Genomic DNA, 7254 nt, shown 5'->3' with positions numbered 1-7254 from the left:
AAAAAAAAAGGTACAAAAAAAGAAAAAGAAAAAAAGAACCGACGGAAAACTATAATGAAATTTTCAAAGTTAAAATGTTTATTTAAATAGTAAAAAAATGTCCTTTGGGTTATTACGAAACGTATTTCAATTATTTATTTACCTTTTTTTTACCTTTTTTTTCATTCCTTTTCTTCCTTTTTTTTTCCTAAAGTCTTAACCGTTTTTTTTTTTTATTCCCACTCATTCCTTTGACCCATTAGTTTAAAAAAAAAAAAAAAATTTCCGACTTTGTGAATATAAAATGAACTTTTTCTCCTTTTTTTTTTCATTTCGACCGATACTTATTATTATTATTATTATTATTACTATAATTTATTATTTAAACGTGTCAATAGGCAAAAAAAAAATGTCGTCGTCGTTGTTTTTTTTTTTAATAAGCAAACGGATATGAATTGTTCGATTTTTTTTTTTTAAACCGGATATACAAACAGTTCGATTCTCTCAAACGACTCTCTCATAATTTAATTACAAAGTATCGAATAATTAACAAATCGATTCGATTTCGATAAACGATATATCGATTAAAGAACACACTCGACGTCGTGTCTGTAAAAAATCTGTGCGTGTGCGTGCGTGGAAACCACTTAAAAAGTTCGATGAAATCGAATTTTAATAAAAAAAAAAAAATTTAAAGTTTCGAAATACGACGTGAAATTATTAAAAGGAAGAAGTTGATGATGATGATGATGATAATAATGATGATGATAATAATGATGGCAACGGTACTTCCTTCAATTTTATTTCTTATTTGTATTTCCTTCGAATTTATCGATTTTATTAATCCGATTATTTAAGGATTAATTGATTTAATTAAGCTCTCCTTTTCTTTTGTTTTTTGTTTTTCGTTTCCCCCCTCACCTTTCCCCTATTACGTGACGCAGTAGTTTGTAAAGGACTGCACAGAAACATGACGTCACCGTCCGTAAGTCACCGTCCGTCATCATCATCATCATGATCACCAACGCCTCCGCATCGAAATATTTTAGGACAAATAACGTAAATTTAATTAAAACCACCCCTCCCCCCGTTTTGGTTTTTTTTTTGGGGGGGTTTAAATTTAAATTTCAATTCTTAACAAAAATAAATAAATAAATAAATTACGTCACGATGATGATGATGATAATAAAAGAGGAAAAAAAATCCTGTTTGCCTTACAACCCCCCAAAAAAAATTTTTTTTTTTTTATTACTTTCGTCTCGCGATTCGTCGTCGTCAAAGAAATAATAATAATAATAATAAAAAAGTATTATTATTATTTTTTTTTTTTAACGGTACGATAAATCGATTTATACACATATAAATAAATAAATAAATAATTTTTCTTTTTGACGTTTCATAATAATAATAATAATAATATGATTCGTTTCATTTTTTTTTATTTTTATTTTTTTCATTTTTTGACGAGGGTAAAAACTATCGATGACGTCACATACATACATATATTTTTTCAACAACAGCAAACGAGTAATAAATAAGTCATGCGAAATTATCATATCACAGACGTTAATATTAATAAAAATAAAAATATAAATAAAACGAACGAACGAACGAACGCGAAAATAAATAAATAAATAAATAAAATTCGAACGGAACCGAACGTCACGTTCGTTTTTTTTCTTTTTTTTTCTGGAAAAATGAATCGAGATTATTAATAAGGAGCATATCGCGGTCGTTCCTGTTTCATCTTCCTGTTTTTTTTTTTTTTTTTACAGTGTTGTCCAAACGAAATCCCTCTGGAACGCATAATTTCGCAGACAAAAAATTTATTAATAATAATAATAATGATAATTTTTACGTCATTATTAACAAAAGAAAAACGTTCAAATTTTTTTTTTTTTTTTTTTTTGAATTCTTCGTAAAGTTATGAAATTAATAAAAAAAAAGAAAAAAGGAAAATTCTTTTCGCGGCACGTATACACGACGTAAAAACTAATTAAACAAAAGTTTAATTAATAAATAAATAAATAAATTTTTCGAAAAGGATCCCTGGGATTTTATGTATAAATAAAAAAAAAAATTAATTTTAATTTTAATATGAAAAAACAACAACAACAACAACGTTGATAATTAAAGTCGTTTTATTTATGATAAAAAAAAAGAAAATTTTTTTTTTTTTAACGGCATTGATAATATCATTATTATCATCATCATCATTATTATTATTATTAATATTAACGGCGACGACGATGATGATGATGATGATAAACCATTACATTGGAATTTTATCACTGAATATTTTATGATTTGCGAATTTACATTATTTAATAATACAAATGTAAAATAAGGGAAAGTGAGTGTTGCAGAGAGAGAGAGAGAGAGAGAGAGAGAGAGAGAGAGATAGTGAAAGAGATAGATAGAGAAGGTGAGAGAGAGAAAGAGAGAGTAAAAGCAAAATGCATAATTTTAATAAAACATTAGATGTAATAACGATGCCATCAATTTTATAAAAAAAAAAAAAAACCCAAACGAAAAAAAATTTTTTTTTTTTTTGTTATGTTTACGGCACTGACCTTATTTATTTATCCAAAAGAAAAAATTCTCCAGTTATTTATGACATCATATATCCAGTATCACTCGAATCAATTTCAAACGGATGCACTATTATAATGGTTTTTCTTACCAATAAAAAAAAACAATAGTTAAACCGTAATTCGAAAAATTTTTTTTTTTTTAAAAGTTCGACAAACAGACGACGACGACGACAACGACGACGATCGAACCTTAAAAAACGCACAAAACAAACAAACAAACGGACACAAACACACGCGCACAAATTAAAAAGGGGATGATCACTCTAACCTCGTTACGAATAGACTAACGGCTCAACTTCCTAGCTGAGTTCGGTAACTTCCGGTAAAACGTTTCCGCGCAGACTCGTTTTTTTTCCTTCTTATTTCTCTCTCTCTCCCTTTTTTTCCCATTTTTTCCCTTTTTTTTTTTTTTGTCGAAGCCGACGCCCGATCTAATCCGATTTTCCTGTCATTCTTTTTCTTCTGTATTTTTTTTTTTAGATGATCATCCACATTTAAATTTTACTTATTGATTGGTTTTTCTTATTAAATTATTATTATTATTATGTGTCGGAATAAACTCTATGTACATATATGAGAGAAAACATTTTTTTTTTTAAACGTTTCGTCACAACTAATAATAATAATAATAATAATTAAATGGATTATGTATGAAAATGGCGGCAGCGACAAACAAAAAAAATTGAATTCGTGATTGAAAATATTTAATAATTTTATTTTTCGACATGCATTTTAATTGTTTACGATGATGATAATAATGGTGATGATAATGATGATGATGGGGATGTTGATGGGGATAATGATGATGATTATATTGTAATAAATAATTTTTTTAGATTATTATTAAATAATTATTGTGATGCATTTATGCATCGTCACGTATTTATTTGTTTGCTATTGACACTTTTTTCGATGCTGTCGCTGCTGCTGTTGCTGCTGTTGTTATTTTCGCATTCATAATAAACGAATAAAAAATTTATATTTATATTATAGTTATAAAAAAAAAAAAAGTGATACGTGTAACTAAGTAAGTTAAAACGATCCGACATTTTATATAAATTTTTCTTCACAGACTTGAATTAATAATATATATATGTTTACGTAGTTACTTAAATATTTTTTCCTTTCTTCCTTCTTTCCTTCCTTTGTTTGTTTGTTTGTTTGTTTAATAAAAAGCTCATTTATAAAATTTTCATTAATTTTTCATTAAATTTTTCACATTAACGAAACGAAACGAAAAAAGAATTTTTTTACCAACTCTTTTAAAATAGTCGATTATATTTTTACTCGGTTCGTGTATTTTTTTTAAAAAAATAAATTTAAAAAAAAAATGGCGGGAAAAAAAAAATTTTCAAATGTAATTTAATACTTATTATTCATTTTTATTAATTATATATTTTATACAATTTTTTAATTAAACGTATTAATTTTTTTTTTTTTTTTGAATTTTATCATAAATTTTTTTTTTGTTTTTTTTTTTACTTTTTACTCCCCGATTTACTTCCATCCACCCCCCCCTCGCGCTCGTCTGCTCCCTCTATTCTCCTATTCCTACTCCTCGCACTCCCCAATTTAATTTTCTATTTTATATTTTCCACTTTAATTTAAGTATTTTTTATTTTTACGGAGATGTTAAAATTATAACTTAACGTTTTTTTTTTTTTTAAATAATAATAATGATAATAATAATAATAAATTACGTAAGTATACATATGTATTTAAAAACCTTTTTTTTTTAACTACAATAAAAACGATTATTATTATTTTTATTATTATTGAGAAAAATACGATTATTTTCCGTTTGTGGAAAATTTTGTTTGTAAAAAAAAAAAAAAAATTAACAATCGACAAAATTTACAACAACAACAACAACAAACACTTGAAAACGTCTCGAGTGTTTTTTTTCTGACAAAATACGCGCGTTTTTTTTTTTTTTTTAAGTAAAATGAGTTTGAAAAATAACGCGGCGTAAATTTACGTATATAATGTAAATACATAAATAAAATACGATAAATTTTTTTTTTTTTTTTCGTTTGTTTGTCGTTTGTTTAATTTTTACGGGGGAGGGGGGAGTTTATTGTTTTGTGCACGTTTTGACGAATTTCGTGTCGTTTGTTTTTAATTCGTAAAAAAAAAAAAAATTTTTCAATGCAGTATTTATAAATTATTATTATTATTAATGATTTACACGAAAATTTTAAAAATCTGCATTTTAAAAATCATTATTAATTACACGACGTTTCGACGACTTCCGTTAAAAAAAAATTTTAATTTTAACGATTTACGCGCCATTTTTTTTCTTTTTTTAAACATAAAAAATTTTTAATCCTAGCGAATTTATTTATTTAAAAAATTCTATTTACGATTTTTCATCATCTACATCATCATCATCATTATTTTCTTTTATTTATTTATTTTAATATAAACTTTTTTTTTAAAAAAAAGTGGCAGAAGAATATTTTTATTAAAATCTTTCGACTTTGTTTTAAAGTTAAAAAAATTTATATATGTAAGGAAAACTTTGAGAGATTATTTGCAAAAAAAAACTTTAATTATTTATTTATTTATTTATTTATATATAAACAAAATATTATATAAACAAAAAATATATATTGTTTATAATTTAATTATATAAATAAATAAATAAATAAATTTTTTGAAAACGTTGATTTATTTTTTTTTAAGTTTTTGAAGAAGAAGAAGAACAATAAAAAAAAAAATTGGAAATAACGAACGAACGAATGACGTATTATATATATAAAACGCACCGAAAATAAGGAAAAAATTATTATTATTATTATTATTATTATTAATATTTTATATATATATATATGATAAGCATTTTGATAGATTTTTTTTTTGAAGTCAATGCCTTAAAGTACAAATGAACCAATAAAATAACAATTTATGGTAACTCTAGAAAACGTTTCCTAACAAAATTATATATATATATATATATATATTGAAAACATCTTCTGCTTTTATTTACATTATTATATATATATATATATATATATATATATATATATATATATACTTTTGAACAAGTACGAAAAATATTTTTTTTTTCGAGAGAGAAAAGATTTCACCATGAAGAGAATTAGACGGAGAGGAAGAGGAAGATGGGGGGAGGAGAGGAGAGGAAAGGGGAGAATTTCAAAAGCACCAGACGTAAACAAAATAAAGCTTTTTTTTTTCTTATTCTTATTCTTAAACTTTTTTTTTTTCTCTTTCTTTTCTTAACAAATCTTTTTACGCTTAAATAAAAATCGTGAGAGAGAGAGAGAGAGAGAGAGAGAGAGAGAGAGAAAGAGAGAGAAAGAAAGAGAGAGAAAATAATGAAGGGAGAATATAAAAAAAAAAAAATGCAAAAAATTGAGTGCATAGAGCGAGAGAGTAAATTATATCACCATCTGTTTCTATGTAATTAAATAACTCTGAAAATAAGCAGAAGAAAAAACAATTTTTTTAATAATAATGATAATAATAATAATAATAATAATGAAAAAATCGAATCGTTAAATAGAAAAAAAAAATTTTTATTTTAAATTTATAATTATTAATAAATAAATGACGCGTTTGAAAAAATTTTTTGTAAATTTTTTCTATCGTTATTATTACTTTTGTTTTTTTCTTTCTAGAAAAACGTGTTGAAACAGGTTCGAATCGATAGACTACTTCCGGTTTTCGTTAACACGTTACTTGTCTCATTGTTAAATACGTCATCCAAATGTTTACCTTACGACGACGTATTGATCAAATCTTTCGATGAACAAAAAAAAAAAAATGGCCGATTACACTACGTTACGTTCCCCAAGGAATCACCAATTCAATCGCGCTCTACGCATTACTTATTATTATTATTATCACGACAATTCGTTTTAATATTTCTCAAAGGTTTTACAACATTTATTTCAGGTTTCTACCTGCCGATCCCTAAGGAATAAACGTCTGAATATCGATGATGCCGCATGTCTGAACAGGTTTCGTCTTGTTATAACCTACAATTCGACGTCACAACAATTCTCGTAAGTTTTCCTGATATTATCTTATCACGTGATATTTCCTGTACTGGGGACTCCGATTTTAACACGTTATCATCATCATCATTATTATTAATATTTGTACTTGTAAATAAATTTCGTTTTTATCTCGGGGGGGTAAAAACAAAACCAAAAAATTATTTAAAATAAAATTTTTCATACTTGTCACGGTATTTTGCCCCCCGATGAAAAATAAAATAAAATGACGATGACGACGATGACGATGATGATGATGATGATGATAATAATAATAAAATTTTGAGATTTCGTTACGTAATGTTTAAAATAGCTCGGAGGAAAATTCAATACGTGTAACGAAAAACGGAAAATATATATATTTTCTTTCTTTCTTTCTTTCTTTCATTTTTTTTTTTTCGGAAAAAACCACCTGACGCTTTAGGGTAAATCACAGGTACGGAAAAAGTTACAATGTTTTTCACTAAATTTTAAATAATAATAATAATAATAAATATATTTTGTCGATAATAATAATATTTAAAATTTAACCAAAATTTTAATTTTAATTTTTTCCTCTTTAAACGGTTAATAACGGTCGCCATTTTTTTTTTTTTAATTTACCAAAAAAACAATTTACTAATATTATTATTATTATTATTATTATTATTATATTATATTAT

This window comes from Pediculus humanus, genomic scaffold (genome assembly GCF_000006295.1).
Source record: "Pediculus humanus corporis 1103172107927 genomic scaffold, whole genome shotgun sequence".
NCBI classification, from domain to species: Eukaryota; Metazoa; Arthropoda; class Insecta; order Psocodea; family Pediculidae; genus Pediculus; species Pediculus humanus.
This window is presented reverse-complemented; position numbering follows the sequence as displayed.